Below are 17,414 nucleotides of genomic sequence, written 5' to 3'. Positions count from 1 at the left end.
CACATTTCCGACTTTGATAAAGGTCGGATTGTAGCCTATCGCCATTGCGGTTTATCGCATCGCGACATTGCTGCTTGCGTTGGTCGAGATCCAATGACTGTTAGCAGAATATGGAATCGGTGGGTTCAGGAGGGCAATACGGAACGCCGTGCTGGATCCCAACGGCCTCGTTGCACTAGCAGTCGAGATGACAGGCATCTTATCCGCATGGCTGTAACGGATCGTGGAGCCACGACTCGATCCCTGAGTCAACAGATAAGGACGTTTGCAAGACGACAACCATCTGCACGAACAGTTCGGCGACGTTTGCAGCAGCATGGACTATCAGCTCGGAGACCATGGCTGCGGTTACCCTTGACGCTGCATCACAGACAGGAGCGCTTGCGATGATGTACTCAACGACGAACCTGGGTGCACGAATGGCAAAACGTCATTTTTTCGGATGAATCCAGGTTCTATTTACAGCATCATGATGGTCGCATCCGTGTTTGGCGACATCGCGGTGAACGCACATTGGAAGGGTGTATTCGTCATCGCCATACTGGCGTATCACCCGGCGTGATGGTCTCGGTCACCTCTTATTCGCATTGATGGCACTTTGAACAGTGGACGTTACATTTCAGATGTGTTACGACCCGTGGCTCTACCCTTCATTCGATCCCTGCGGAACCCTACATTTCAGCACGATAATGCACGACCGCATGTTGCAGGTCCTGTACGGGCCTTTCTGGATACAGAGAATGTTCGACTGCTGCCCTGGCCAGCACATTCTCCAGATATCTCCACCAACTGAAAACGTCTGGTCAATAGTGGCCGAGCAACTGACTCGTCACAATACGCCAGTCACTACTCTTGATGAACTGTGGTATCGTGTTGAAACTGCATGGGCAGCTGTACCTGTACACACCATCCAAGCTCTGTTTGACTCAATGCCCAGGCGTATCAAGGCCGTTATTACGGCCAGAGGAGGTTGTTCTGGGTAGTGATTTCTCAGGATCTATGCACCGAAATTGCGTGAAAATGTAATCACATGTCAGTTCTAGTACAATATATTTGTCCAAGGAATACCCGTTTATCATCTGCATATCTTCTTGGTGTAGCAATTTTAATGGCCAGTAGTGTATGAGACCACCTCGATCGAGCTGCTGGTGCCATGGATCGTCAATCGAGCAACCTAGCGCAAACGGCCGCGGAACTGGAGTTGGCAGTGCTCTACATCCCTTTCGGTACCTTCCACGGCCTCAAGACACACTTCCTGCACGTCTCGCAGCGGTCCACGGTGCAAAAGTGGTTTATCAGGCATTTGACAAGTGGTCTCAATGTGACTGCACAGTGTACAACTTGCTTCTCGTAATGAAACAGCTGAGGTCATCTGTCCCTAGACTTACACACTACTTTAAACTAACTTATGCTAAGAACAACACACACACCCGTGTCCGAGAGAGGACTCGAACCCCCGGCGGGAGCGACCGCGCATTCCGTGACATGGCGCGGCTGATGCGAATGGATGAACGCTGTAGTTCATGGGAAAGTCCAGGGGAGCTGCGGATACCAAAAGGCAAACTATAATGATGATGATGGTGGTGGTGATGATGATGATGATGATGATGATGATATACGTACTTGTGTGAATACTACCGCACCTACGAGTTCATTTTTTATGTTAGCCTTGGTAAAACTGTACATCGATTCCTTCTTACGTGGGAGTGGTATTAAACTAATTTCCTTTTGATAGTACAGACGCAATTTACTTGCAGTGGAATGCCATTATAACGGTTGTGAACTGTAGTGGGGATATGCAGAATGCTTAAACGAAACTTCGGGTCCCGCTCTAGTCTGCTCCCCGACCCACTTGCTTTTCTTTCTGACCCAGTAAATTTCGAACACATACCTCTCAATTGTCGTTGGGCAAACCTTATTGATTAAAAACATTTTTTCGCAGTGAAAGTCCAAGTCTCAGTGTCGAAGACAAAACTGGTAACACATTGCTTAACATCGCTTTTCAGACACATCAGAAGCTTAGAGAAACACACACAGCGTGATCAGAACCAGTCTGAAAAGCTTTTAAAAGTGTTGCAGGGTAGGTTGTGCTAGGAAATAATTGTTGAGAAAAGAATTCGATACACTGCGCCGTTTCCAAGTTAATTGGGATTGAAGCTATCCAACCAGGCCGCTGCGCGCGCAAATTCAAGGAAAAGTGTCGCCAAATGTTTTCTTCGTCTGGTTTCCTAAAACCGTAAAAATAAAGCGATACAGAAACTGGACACAGGACAATAGTAAGGATCTAACCTGAGCCAAAGCGCGAGCAGTCTCTTGCGCTATCATCTGCGCTGTGAGAACTGACGCCATTGTATCTGGCAGGGAGGTTGAATTTGCGCCGCGCAATGGCCTGATGGGCTAACTCCAATGCTAATTAACTCTGAAACGAAGCAACGTGTCATTTTTTTTTCTGAACAACTGTTTATCAGCACAATCTACGCTACAACAACCTTACAAGCTTTTCAGGCTGCTTCTGACCACTCTGTATATGTTGCGCTGTAAGTAGACGAGAAAAGTCATAATCATAAGCACGCGGAACGTACGCTTGAAACACGTTACATCCGCTTTCTGCTTCAAGACAAAACGTAATACTTTCTTCCAGGGCAAACAGCGTGGAAGTAGTGCATGGTCCTACGTATTCGGTATAATAAGACCCATCAATAGCAGAAATGTTGGTACAAACAATGCTAATAACAACGTCAACAGATAAAGGAAGGTAAAACATTAGTATATCAATAACATTATTTCACATTCCTGCCAGTATGCTGCATCGATGAGTACAATAGCGCTATGAAAATATACATTTGGTATTTATTAATAGTGATCAATATTTTAAGCGATCTGACACATAAGGGAAGTTTGTTCAGCAGTATCACATAATGTAGGTGACAGATTGCGCAATCGTTCCCTAAATTGGACACGGTTCGATTTTCATCACTGCAAGCGATTTCGAAAACGACGGGTCGAAATCTTGAATTTCAGTTACTTTATCGTAGGAAGTAGACTCGTTTAATTGTGCCAGTGTTCATTTACAGAATTATCATTACATGCTTCAACAACGGAACTGTGAGACATAGAGTGTTGACAAACTGAGCGAAACGAGTTAGATAGGATTGTTGATCACCACATTCGATGATTAATGCCGTTGGGATTACGCATGAATTATTATTTTTCCACCGCCGAACCCGTTACTTAAAAAATCCAAAATCGTTTGCTCAGCGCAGATGCTACTGTAACAAAGCAACAATAGCTAAAAATAAAAAAAAGCGAATAGGGAATCATACTAGCGAATACATGGGCCAAAAATGGGGAAACCCACTGACATAAGGGACATTCAGAAAGGACAGATTGAGATGGCCCGAAATCTAAGAACGAGCATCTCACAACGGCGAAGCTGGTCAACTCTTCGCGTGCGCTGTCGTGATCATCTGTGGATAGCGGCTGAACGACCGTGAAATCACGAGTATGCTGCAAGATGTAGGACCGTCCACGCCTCATCGCAGAATATGGGGCGGCCGGAGGCTTCGAGTACGATGGGCCTCGATCAATGGCAGATCTGACAACAGAGTGTAACGCTGCTGCAGGCACAAGTTTCCGTAACACTGCGTTCAGCGCACATGCCAAGCAGGAGGGAGCGGGACGGGGGGGGGGGGGGGGGGGGGGGGGGGGGGCAGAGGGCACAGATGCATTAGACTGGTCAGTCGGTCGTCTGCCACCTCCCTCCCTCCCCCCCCCCCCCTCTCCCCGATGCACCTCCTCGCCACTACTCCTTCATTTTACTTACAATTTAAATACATTTTTTACATCAAGAAAAATCACAACTAGCGGTTAAGTTGGCAACACTACACACAAAAAAGCCCAGAGGCACGTTCAGCCAGAAGTATGCAAACAAACGGTAGCCGTGCTACAGTGTGTCGCGTTTCACATCAAGAAATAAGCAATGTGGGATTAGGAGGGAAAAAACGGCCGTGTCAAACGAGTATCTCAAAACAGTGCAAGCAGACGGCACTTTACGATGCGCAAGAGTACTAGACATAAACATCCCGAAGTGAAATTATCTTTTCTAACGAATCAGGTCTAGAAAGTAAGCCGAATTGTAATTATCTTTCATTACAGATGTTTTCTACCAATGAAACGAATCGCGTTTGGCGACGAAAATACGCATTTTTTTGCAGTTGCACTGATCGATTTAAAATATATTCAGTCTACAGAAAATGGCCAAGCGAAATAAGAATTTTAAATTTCCCAACTCTCTCAAATGCCGTCTACTTTTGGTATCAACTATCCTGCCCATAGTTCACACGAGCAGCGTAAACTCTCACAGCTGTTTTATGCGTGATTCTATATTAAAGTGAGGATATCATACTGTGATCTTTGTCTCAGAAAGGGCTCTGTATGAACAGACCTCTGCTGGAGTTTTTTTTTAATTTTCTACCTACTGTGCGTATGTGCATATGCCGTCATGGCGAAAACTCAAGAATTATCGCCCAGAAAGAACAAAATACATCGAGTTTTTACACAACGAAGGCCTGCAAAACACTCAAATTGTGAAGAGATTACACTGCTCGAGGTCGGCTGCAGAAGCTAATGACCAAAGGAAGCTGGCGCCCACACATTTATTCCACTGACAATAGCATGGCACGAAACTACAGGAGTTGATTCCAGCTCATCAGTTGTTAGGAAAAGACTCTGTGTAATTGGAATAAAGGCTAGGGTTGTCAAGAACAAGCCGTTTTTAACTGCTGCTCTGAGGAAAAAGAGTGGCTGGCTGGGCCAGACTTCACGTAAACTGGACGAAAGAGCAGTGAAGAACTGTGGTATTTTCGGATGAAAGCCGATTTTCCATGAAGAGTGACAGACCACAACTCGTCAACTCAACGAAAGGATAGATCCTGACTGCCCTGTGCGAACGATGAAACATGCTCCATCGTTAATGGTGTGGGGAGCAATGACATACCAAGATGTTGAAAGGCTGTATTTTGTTCTGAGGACAATGAACGGTTATCAATACGAAGTTGTGTTTCGGGTCCCTCTGATGTTCACTGTGGTGCTTTCCCGGATGCGCAGTGGATTTTGCTCTAGGATTTGGTTCCATGCCATACATGAACAACAGTGATTTTTTTTTGTTATCTTTGCAATGCAATTTCCAAGGTTACTGCTGTTACATACTGTCCAAATCTGTCATTTCAGATTCGTTCTGTCATGAATGGATCGGATATCAGAGTGCTTCCCTGGTCGGCAAATTCACCCGACCTAAATCCAATTGAGAATTTGTGGCGACTGGTTGGGAAAGGGGTTCACAAGAAGCATCTCTGAACAAAAAAAGGAGCTGTTGGAAGTGATGGTGAAACTGTGGCAACATGAAACTGACATCAGTGCCATTAGAAAATTGATCGACACTATGTCCGACAGTGTGAAGGATGTCGTAGGGGTCATCAGGGGGGAGGAGAGGGGTAAAAAAAAAAGTATCATTTGAAGTACGACTAGTGAATATCTGAATACTGCGCTTGTTTATATTTTACACTATGACCGAATTAAATGGAAATTTCATCAAAATATTTAACTTCGATATCATCAGTGACATGGCAAGTCATTGTACTGATAGGTAAGTACTGTTGCCATACATTGATGAGCCAAAACATTACTACCACTTGTTTAATAGCATGTTGTTCCACTTTTCAGAGATTCTTTATGGCAAGGATGCTACAAGTTCTTGACGGGATTGCAGAACTACGTGGCACCACATGTCTATGCACAGGTCAAGCAATTCCTGAAAATTACGATGGTGGTTTACGTGCACGCAGGTGTTGCCCGATATGTGTTCCAATGAGCACAGATCAGGCACATTTGCTGGCCAAGACATCAATGTGAGTTCGCTGTAATGCCTCTCAAACCACTGTAGCACGATTCTGACCTTGCAAGACGGACAGTTATCCTGCTGGAAGATGTCATAGCCGTAGGGGGAGACTTTAAGAATGAAGCGATGCAGGTAGTTCACTGCTGCCATCATTCCTTCGATTACCCCCGCAGGTCCCACGAAAGCCCAACTCAATGCGTCCCATAGCATAATTCTGCCCTCATTGGCCTGCACGTGTGGCGCCGACCATGTTCCGTGCAACCATTCGCCTCGTTGACGACGTGTTAGGATCCAACCATCGATCTGATGTAGCAAGAAATGCGATTCATTCGACAGGTGACATGTTTCTATTGATCCACGGTGAAAACTCAGTTTTTCTGTGCCCACTGCAATCGTAACTGACAATGTTGTTGGGTCACATACGAATACGTAGGGGTCATATGACGTGGAGCTCCTTGTTCAACAGTGGCCTTTTAACGGTGTGATCCCAAACATTTGTACCTGCACCAGCATCGTACTCTGTCGCCAGATCTGTCACAGATAGCTGCCTATCCTGGATTACACAGCAGGGGATCCTCCGACCTCCACATTTTGTGATGAGACGCGGACGTCCAATACCATACGGCCTACTCGTTATTTCACCATCCTTCCACTATTTTTCACAGGAGCTCACGACAGTAATATGCTAACAGGCGACCAACTTCGCCGTTTCAGAGATTCCCGTTTCCAGCGCTGAGCCACAACAATGTGCCCTTTTGTCAAAAAGTAAGAGCATATGGACTATCAGACCAATTGTGTGATTGGATTGAAGAGTTCCTAGATAACAGAACACAGCATGCCATTCTCAATGGGGAGAAGTCTTCCGAAGAAAGAGTGGACCGTTGCTATTCACAATATACATAAATGACCTTGTGGATAACACCGGAAGTTTACTGAGGCTTTTTGTGGATGATGCTATGTTATGTCGACAGGTTGTAACAATGGAAAATTGTACTGAAATGGAGGAGGATCTGCAACGAATTGAAGCATGGGGCAGGGAATGGCAATTGAATCTCAATGTAGACAAGTGTAATGTGCTGCGAATACATAGAAAGAAAGATCCTTTATCATTTAGCTACAATATAGCAGGTCAGCAACTGGAAGCAGTTACTACAATATAGCAGGTCAGCAGCTGGACGCAGTTAATTCCATAAATTATCTGGGAGAAGGCATTAGGAGTGACTGAAAATGGAATGATCATATAAAGTTGATCGTCGGTAAAGCAGATGCCAGACTGAGATTCATTGGAAGAATCCTAAGGAAATGCAATCCGAAAACAAAGGAAGTAGGTTACAGTACACTTGTTCGCCCATTGCTTGAATACTGCTCACCAGTGTGGGATCCGTACCAGATAGGGTTGATAGAAGAGATAGGGAAGATCCAACGGAGAGCAGCGCGCTTCGTTACAGGATCATCTAGTAATCGCGAAAGCGTTACGGAGATGATAGATAAACTCCAGTGGAAGACTCTGCAGGAGAGACGCTCAGTAGCTCGGTACCGGCTTTTGTTGAAGTTTCGAGAACATACCTTCACCGAGGAGTCAAGCAGTATATTGCTCCCTCCTACGTATATCTGGCGAAGAGACCATGAGGATAAAATCACAGAGAGCCCACACAGAGGCATACCGACAATCTTTCCACGGACAATACGAGACTGGAATAGAAGGGAGGACCGATAGAGGTACTCAAAGTACCCTCCGTCACACACCGTCAGGTGGCTCACGGAGTATGGATGTAGATGTATCAGTGGATTTCCGTATTTGCGGCACGTATCATCGCTACAATGACTGCCCGTTCGTCCCTCTTCCGCTTACACTCTTCCTTTATTGCGTCACGTGCCCGCAGCACCACCAGGAGGCATTCACCCTCGTGGTGGGCAGTGGTCGTAATGTTTTGGGTCGTCAGTGTATTTCCTTGAATTAAGATATCAGAAACGATCTTGTCCTTCCTCGTAGACAATCTCTCTTTAATAAATATTTGAAATTTCAAGGACGAATGGGTTCTTAGACGTTCTGTACCAAAATTCTAAAGGGACTTGCAATACTTTGAACAGTAGTGTACATCGTTTCCGGCAGAAGGCGTTCAGCACAATAGCAGTTCAAAGTTTTTACGCGTAGTGTGAGATAGACTCGTGCTCCGTCTGCGACGTGTATCAGGAAGTTCGACAACAGGAGGCTGTGGACTGCTGCCTCCGGCCGCGTCCTCTGTCCAGGGCCCCTGCAGGGCGCGGCGCTCTGCCGCCAGCCAGTCGCCCACGGCCCGTGCGAAGGGCGCCGCCCGCGCGTATCGCACACCACGCCACGCCACCTTCGTTTCTGCGTCCCCCCATTGTCCGCACCACCTCTGCGCATGCGCCGCGGGATTCCACCACAGCCGTGACCCGCCGCCTGCATGCTCACGCACAAGCACCCGTCGTGAATGGCGATGCGTCTGCACAGAGGGCGGTGGCGCCAACTTTCCGCCAAGGCATCATCGGCAAACAAGCTTCCCTTCTCATCAGGGCGAAAAAAAGAAACGGAAAAAAACCACAGCAGCACACTGATACAGGAAAAGTAATGTAACATGATGAATGTTTATCATCAGTGGCCAAAAAGGACAAGTGGACTGCCTAGCCTTTGAAGACATCAATAGTAAGTGAGACGGAAGAAGACGCAAAGACACAACTCGACAATTAAGTAATGTAGCGAGAAAAGTGGGACTGAGGATCGCCTATAACAAGACAAAGACATTAAATACCACTGCAGACTGGGAAACACCGGAAGGCACTGTGCAAATGGTGGACAAATTTAAATATCTGGGAGAATTTATAACAGGAAGGAACAGAGCAAGGAGGGAATAACAGAGAGGATAAATAAGATGAGGTCAGCCTTCTGCATGATGAGAGACATATACGATAAAAAGAATATATCCACAGAGGCAATGATACGCCACTACAAGGCAACGGTGAGGAATGCAGTATTATATGCTCCTGAGACGATGACACTAGGGAGAAATGGGGCAGAACAACTAGAGAAAGAAGAGAGAAAAATACTGAGAAAAATACTAGGTCCCAAAAGAGGTAAGAGAGGTGGATGCGAAGACCTAGGGAAGAATTGTACCGGAACATGAGAACAATATCCGGGGAAATCAGACTCAAAAGGGCAAGGTTTGCTGGACATGTAGTTAGGATGAGTAAGGACAGAATGACGAAGAGAGTGTGGGAAACAACAGGGAGGACTAGGGGAAAGACAGGCACCAAGTGGGTTGTTTAACTTCGGAACGACTGGTTGGAATTGGGGGGGGTCAAGGTCTAAGGAAAGGAAAATTGGAGGAACAAATATACACGACCAATATGACTGAGATCAATGACACAGAAGAATACAGGAAAAGATTACGGTGTCACCAGTGGAGCCGACAGGAGAAACGGACACTGAAGATCTAGGAAGAAGAGCGGGAGAGAAGAAGAGAAAGAATGAACAGGTTCTGGGAGAAGAAGAGGAAAATGCAGTCCACGAAGGTGCTACCCGTGGTCCTACAGAGGCCGTAACGCAAGAAGAAGAAGAAGAAGAAGAAGAAGAAGAAGAAGAATGTTTATCATCCCTGATGACGTCATCAGGATAGATGGGGTGACAGGAACTACCCGCTGGCATTTCACATATATCACCCCTGTTTCTACTTTAAATAATTTATGGAGACACGAGAAACTGAAAATCCTTGTTCAAGTATATAGGGTGTTTGGCTATTACATGTACAATCGAAAGAGATCGGAGGACGATGAAACAACCAAAAAATCTTGTACACTTAGGTACAGAACCAATTGTTTCCTCCATACGACTTATGCAAAACTGCGATTTTGTTTCTACTGGTCAGAACATTATGACACCTACCTAATAGCCGGTATGTCCACCTTTGGCACGGACAACAGCTGCGACGCGTCGTGACCCGAAAGCAATGACGCCTTGGTAGGTCGTTGGAGGGAGATGGCATCACATCTGCACAACCAAGTCACATAATCCCCGTAAATTCCGGGGAGGGAGGCGATGAACTATGACGCCACGTACAATCACATCCCAGACTTTCAGATCTGGCGGGTTGGTGGGCCAACACATCAACTGGAACTCGCTACTGGGTTTCTCGAAACACTATCACACTCCTGGCTTTGTGATATGGCTCATTATCTTGCTGGAAAATGCCACTGCCGGCGGGAAACATGATCGTCATGAAGGGATGTACGCGGTCTGCAAACAGTGAACGATATTTCTTGGCCGTCATGGTGCCTTGTACGAGCCCCACTGGACCCATGGATGCCCACGTAAATGTTGCACTGAGCATAATGGAGCCGCCGCCAGCTTGTCACTGACCTGCAGTACAGGTGTCAAGAAGCTGTTGCCCTGGAAGACGACGGATTCGTGCCTTCCCAACGGCATGGTGAAGAAAGTATCGGGCTTCATCAGACCATGCAAATCTCTGCCACTGTGCCAACGTCCAGTGCTCATGGTTACGTGCTCACTTCAGTAGTAGTTGCTAATTTCGTGGTGCTAACATTGGCACTAGAATGGGTCGTCGGCTGTGGAGGACCATCGTTAGGAGTGTTCGATGCACTGCATGTTCAGACACACTTGTACGCTGCTCAGCATTAAAGTCTGATGTTAGTTCCGTCCCCATGCTGCATACAGACGCCAGCCACTCTGATATCCTACATGCACTGTGCGCGCGTCTGACTAGCAGTCATTCCTCGCCAGGTAACACTGGTATCGCCTGGACGGGTCTGTATCGATAGTGGCTTGGTAGCCACATTTTGTCTGATTAGTGTATTTCGAAATGTCGTAAATAAGGCGCACAACACAAATCGGAAAACTGCCCTTGTTTGGTTTTATCAGATTCCAGATACGTAAGTACTGGTAACTAACGTTTCGACAAGAAGTGTATCGGTCGAGAGTCACGAATACCAGGCCTGCTAGGTCCCCCCCCCCCCCCCCCACTTGAACCCGTCGGATTTTTCTGTGGAGCGATATTTGATAGCATTGCTGCATTCCAGTCCTGTTGATAGTGTCGAGTTACACTGGGGAATTGTGGAGGGCTGTCAGTCCATTCGTAACACCTTTTTTTAAATGTGTATGGAAATCAACGAGGAGACTACGATAAAGCCAGTCTTCACATCAACAGTGGCCACATGAAACCCTTGTTGTAATGTGTTTCTCATCAAGTGCATATCTGCAGAACGGGACTCTGCTATAAGGTATTCGCGCACTCAGTCGGAAACCACTACTTTCCAGACCTACGTCTATTACGAGCATTTGCTTGTTTCATTGTTCTTCCCTCACCCCTTTGGTTTGTACCTACTATAATCGCATGTGTTGATGTCCAGCATCTCCTCCCAAAACCCCTGTATAGATTTCAACCAAATCTGCCACACACACACACACACACACACACACACACACACACACACACACACACACACACACAGAGAGAGAGAGAGAGAGAGAGAGAGAGAGAGAGAGAGAGAGAGAGAGAGGATGGCCTAAGAGAGAGGGGACAAATAGAAGATCCACACAGGGTAGGGAAGAGGACGTGGGGGAGAGGGGGGAGGGCGAGATGGATTGAGGGTGGAGGTGCGCGAGGTGCACAAAGGGGAAGGAAATGGACCAATAGAGGGGAAAGGAAAAGAGGTATGCACATTTTTCCACATAAACGAATTATTATTTGCAGCCCTCTCCTCCCCATTCCTCAGACATTAGTTGCCTTCCTTGAGCATTTACTAATTTTACTGTCATTAATATTCTTATATATTGACACGCTGTAGACGATATGGCATCAGATGGAGATATGTGCACCAATCTGTGAGCGACACGACATTTATAATTTATTTAACTATACACATTAAAATAGAAATTTTGTTGTTATTTATAGGGTAAATCACGATTAATAGCGAAAACTGACTCGTGTGAAAGTATACAGTAAGAGAAGCAAAAACGTTCCAGTAAACATGGGTCCACGAAATACCTGCCTGAGAGAGAATTGCGAACGTGTAACTACCATTCGCCACTGACTTCACTCTCCTAGTTATTACGAATGTATTTCAAACGTAAACTTTTCAATTACCCATCTAATTGTGCATAAGTTTCAACCGCGCACTACCATACCTCGCGGGATGTCACCTGACCTCAGTCCTCTACACAGGTCTGGGGTCACCTCGATAGTGAAGTGTACTTCACGTCTGTTAACATGGCAGTAGTGGACTGGCAAGCTTGACGACGTAATCCGGATGCATCTGGAGGAATTCGCAACCCACTGCTGGAACTAGTGCAGTTCTGCATCCAGACCCGAAGCCAAGTGGCACACGTTCCTTAACATGTACGAGTCGACAGTAAACTGTGGCATGGAACGTACTGCAGTAGGTTTGTCTTGGGTGAAATTTAAACCGAATTAGATGTTGACTTGATAGGAAAGTTTACATTTCGAATACATTTATACTAACCAGGACAATGCTTCATACACGAGTCACTGTCTGCTCGTGAACACGGCTCGTTTGCTACCACTCGTGTCAGTTTTCGCTCCTAATTATGATACAGCCTATATAAAAATTTCCCCATTCTATGACTGGCGACCCGAGTGGCCTCTTGCGTCGCAAACCAATCATCGGAATGAAGATCACAACAAAGATGCCGTACCGCGCAGTAGCTCTCCAGAAGGGGGGCGGACAAGCCCGGTGTGATGTCGATATTGCGTGACTGGATAATCAATGGACGTCTGATCACTGTCGTTCTGAGGTGAACTGTCGTTCCGTTGACGTCCAAAGTGAAAAGAACGTCTCCAGCCGACCGACACGTGGCCGCCACACAGCGGTGGCGCGCAGCAGCAGGTACGTGGGCATGCGGACGGCGGAGCCCGCTCCGCCTGGCCTCTGTTCTGCGCCGACCTTGGAATGCCGCTGGCTGCCACCTGCACCGTTCCTGCGCCTATCTGCCAGCCGCTGCAGCCGACACGCCAAACTGGCTGCTACGCTAGCATAACCTCAGCACGCCGCATCCGACTCCTCCTCCTCATCATCATCATTTAAGACTGATAATGCCTTTCAGCGTTCAGTCTGGAGCATAGTCCCCCTTATAAAATTCCTCCATGATCCCCTATTTTAACATTGATGCCTCGTCTGATGTTAAGCCTATTACTTCAAAATCATTCTTAACCGAATCCAGGTATCTTCTCCTTGGTCTGCCCCGACTCCTCCTACCCTCTACTGCGGAACCCATGAGTCTCTTGGATAACCTTGCTTCTCCCATGCGTGTAACATGACCCCACCATCTAGGCCCGTTCGCCCTGACTGCTACATCTATACAGTTCCTTTCCAGATTTTCTTTGATTTCCTCATTGCGGTCACCCTCCTGCCATTGTTCCCATCTACTAGTACCTGCAATCATCCTAGCTACTTTCATATCCGTAACCTCAACCTTGTTGATAAGGTAACCTGAATCCACCCAGCTTTCGCTCCCATACAACAAAGTTGGTCGAAAGATAGAACGGTGCACAGATAACTTAGTCTTGGTACTGACTTCCTTCTTGCAGAAGAGAGTAGATCGTAGCTGTGCGCTCACTGCATTAGCTTTGCTACACCTCGCTTCCAGTTCTTTCACTTTGTTGCCATCCTGTGAGAATATGCATCCTAGGTACTTGAAACCGTCCACCTGTTCTAACTTTGTTCCTCCTATTTGGCACTCAATCCGTTTCTATCTCTTTCCCACTGACGTTACTTTTGTTTTGGAGATGCTAATCTTCATACCATAGTCCTTACATTTCTGATCTAGCTCTGAAATATTACATTGCAAACTTTCAATAGAATCTGCCATCACAACTAAGTCATCCGCATATGCCAGACTGCTTATTTTGTTTTCACCTATCTTAATCTCGCCTGTTTCATACATCCCAAAGAAAGCAGGTGTTGACAGATGTGAAAATTACCGAACTATCAGTTTAATAAGTCACTGCTGCAAAATACTAACACGAATTCTTTACAGACGAATGGAAAAACTAGTAGAAGCCAACCTCGGGGAAGATCAGTTTGGATTCCGTAAAACACTGGAACACATGAGGCAATACTGACCTTACGACTTATCTTAGAAGAAAGATTAAGGAAAGGCAAACCTACGTTTCTAGCATTTGTAAACTTAGAGAAAGCTTTTGACAATGTTGACTGGAATACTCTCTTTCAAATTCTAAAGGTGGCAGGGGTAAAATACAGGGAGCGAAAGGCTATTTACAATTTGTACAGAAACCAGACGGCAGTTATAAGAGTTGAGGGACATGAAAGGGAAGCAGTGGTTGGGAAGGGAGTAAGACAGGGTTGTAGCCTCTCCCCGATGTTGTTCAATCTGTATATTGAGCAAGCAGTAAAGGAAACAAAAGAAAAATTCGGAGTAGGTATTAAAATTCATGGAGAAGAAATAAAAACTTTGAGGTTCGCCGATGACATTGTAATTCTGTCAGAGACAGCAAAGGACTTGGAAGAGCAGTTGAATGGAATGGACAGTGTCTTGAAAGGAGGATATAAGATGAACATCAACAAAAGCAAAACAAGGATAATGGAATGTAGTCGAATTAAGTCGGGTGATGCTGAGGGAATTAGATTAGGAAATGAGGCACTTAAAGTAGTGAACGAGTTTTGCTATTTGGGGAGCAAAATAACTGATGATGGTCGAAGTAGAGAGGATATAAAATGTAGACTGGCAATGGCAAGGAAAGCGTTTCTGAAGAAGAGAAATTTGTTAACATCCAGTATTGATTTAAGTGTCAGGAAGTCATTTCTGAAAGTATTCGTATGGAGTGTAGCCATGTATGGAAGTGAAACATGGACGATAAATAGTTTGGACAAGAAGAGAATAGAAGCTTTCGAAATGTGGTGCTACAGAAGAATGCTGAAGATTAGATGGGTAGATCACATAACTAATGAGGAAGTATTGAATAGGATTGGGGAGAAGAGAAATTTGTGGCACAACTTGACCAGAAGAGGGGATCGGATGGTAGGACATGTTCTGAGGCATCAAGGGATCACCAATTTAGTATTGGAGGGCAGCGTGGAGGGTAAAAATCGTAGAGGGAGACCAAGAGATGAATACATTAAGCAGATTCAGAAGGATGTAGGTTGCAGTAGGTACTGGGAGATGAAAAAGCTTGCACAGGATAGAGTAGCATGGAGAGCTGCATCAAACCAGTCTCAGGACTGAAGACCACAACAACAACAACATATCTTAATCTCACCCGGCCAGTCTATTGTTTTCAACATATGATCCATAAATAATATGGACAACAGTGGAGACAGGTTGCAGCCTTGTCTTACCCCTGAAACTACTCTGAACCATGAACTCAATTTACCGTCAACTCTAACTGCTGCCTGGCTATCTATGAAAAGACCTTTAATTGCTTGCAAAAGTTTGCCTCCTATTCCATAATCACGTAGGACAGACAATAACTTCCTCCTAGGAACCCGGTCATATGCCTTTTCTAGATCTATAAAGCATAGATACAATTCCCTGTTCCACTCATAACACTTCTCCATTATTTGCCGTACGCTAAAGATCTGGTCCTGACAACCTCTAAGAGGCGTAAACCCACACTGATTTTCATCCAATTGGTCCTCAACTAATACTCGCACTTTCCTCTCAACAATACCTGAGAAGATTGTACCCACAACGCTGATTAGAGAGATACCTCTGTAGTTGTTACAATCTTTTCTGTTTCCATGTTTAAAGATTGGTGTGATTACTGCTTTCGTCCAGTCTGATGGAACCTGTCCCGACTCCCAGGCCATTTCAATTGTCCTGTGTAGCCATTTAAGACCTGACATTCCACTGTATTTGAAGAGTTCCGACTTAATTTCATCCACTCCAGCTGCTTTATTGCACTGCAATCTATTGACCATTTTCTCCACTTCCTCAAATGTGATCCTATTTCCATCATCATTCCTATCCCATTGTACCTCGAAATCTGAAACATTACTGATCGTATCTTCACCTACATCGAGCAACTCTTCAAAATATTCCCTCCATCTGCCCAAGGAATCCACAGGATTCACCAGCAGTTTTCCTGACCTGTCCAAAATACTTGTCATTTCCTTCTTACCTCCCTTTCGAAGACTGCTAATTACACTCCAGAATGGTTTCCCAGCAGCTTGACCCAAAGTCTCCAACCTGTTTCCAAAGTCTTCCCAAGATTTCTTCTTGGATGCTGCAATTATCTGTTTGGCTTTGTTTCTTTCTTCAACATAACTTTCTCTGTCTACCTGAGTTCTAGTATGTAGCCATTTTTGATACGCCTTCTTTTTCCTTTTACAGGCTGCCTTGACTGTGTCATTCCACCAAGCTGTTTGCTTCATCCTACCTTTACACACTACTGTTCCAAGACGTTCTTTAGCCACTTCTAGTACTGTGTCCCCGTACCTTGTCCATTCCTTTTCCAATGACTGTAATTGACTACATTCAACTAACTGGTATCTTTCTGAGGTCATTGTTATGTACTTGTGCCTGATTTCCGTATCCTGAAGTTTTTCCACTCTTATCGTCCTACATATGGACCTGACCTCCTGCACTTTCGGCCTCACAATCCCTATTTCACTGCAGATTAAATAATGATCAGTGTCATCAAAGAATCCCCTGAATACACGTGTGTCCCTCACGGCCTTCCTGAATTCGTGATCTGTTATTACATAGACAATGACAGATCTGGTTCCCCTGCCTTCCCAAGTATACCGGTAAATGTTCTTATGTTTAAAAAAGGACTTTGTGATTACTAAGCCCATACTGGCACAGAAATCCTAGAGTTGTTTCCCGTTCCTGTTGGCCTCCATATCCTCTCCAAATTTACCCATAACCTTTTCATACCCTTCTGTTCGATTTCCAATCCTGGCATTAAAATCACCCATGAGCAGAACACTGTCCTTGTCCTTTACTCTAACAACTATATCACTGAGTGCCTCATAAAAACTATCCATCTTATCTTGATCTGTCCCTTCACAATGCGAATATACTGACACAATCCTAATTTTCTTGCTAGACTCTGTCAAATCTATCCGCATCAGTAGTTCGTTTACATACCTTATTGCAACTACGCTGGGTTCCATTTCCTTCCTGATGTAAAGCCCTACACCCCATTGTGCTATTCCTGCTTTGACTCCTGACAGGTAGACCTTGTATTCTCCGACTTCCTCTTCTTTCTCACCCCTTACCCGAATGTCACTAACAGCTAAAACGTCCAGCCCCATCTTACTTGCAGCCTCTGCCAGCTCTACCTTCTTCCCAGAGTAGCCCCCAATGCTGACGACATCCATACAATATTTATTGTTCCACGGATGAATAAATAAATAAATATTAATAGCTCCCCATCTCATTACCATTTGTTTGCCAAGTCGTATCTTAGGAGTCCCTGGTTTGTCAGTTAGAGGTGGGACTCCGTCACCTCCAAAGGTCCGAGGCGTTTTGCTCTGATTGTTGCCAGCATCATATTTAAAG

General features: G+C 45.4%; 1 protein-coding gene across 1 annotated transcript in view; it reads right to left on the bottom strand.

Moving 5' to 3' along the window:
• LOC124615420 (tyrosine-protein kinase Src42A) overlaps positions 1 to 17,414 on the bottom strand; it is a 203,416-nt gene that overhangs the window by 36,575 nt on the left and 149,427 nt on the right. The gene's annotated exons all lie outside the window — the stretch shown is intronic.

The sequence above is a fragment of the Schistocerca americana genome, chromosome 5, assembly GCF_021461395.2.
Source record: "Schistocerca americana isolate TAMUIC-IGC-003095 chromosome 5, iqSchAmer2.1, whole genome shotgun sequence".
NCBI classification, from domain to species: Eukaryota; Metazoa; Arthropoda; class Insecta; order Orthoptera; family Acrididae; genus Schistocerca; species Schistocerca americana.
Note: the sequence above shows the minus strand (reverse complement) of the source record. Positions and strands in the feature narration are given on the sequence as shown.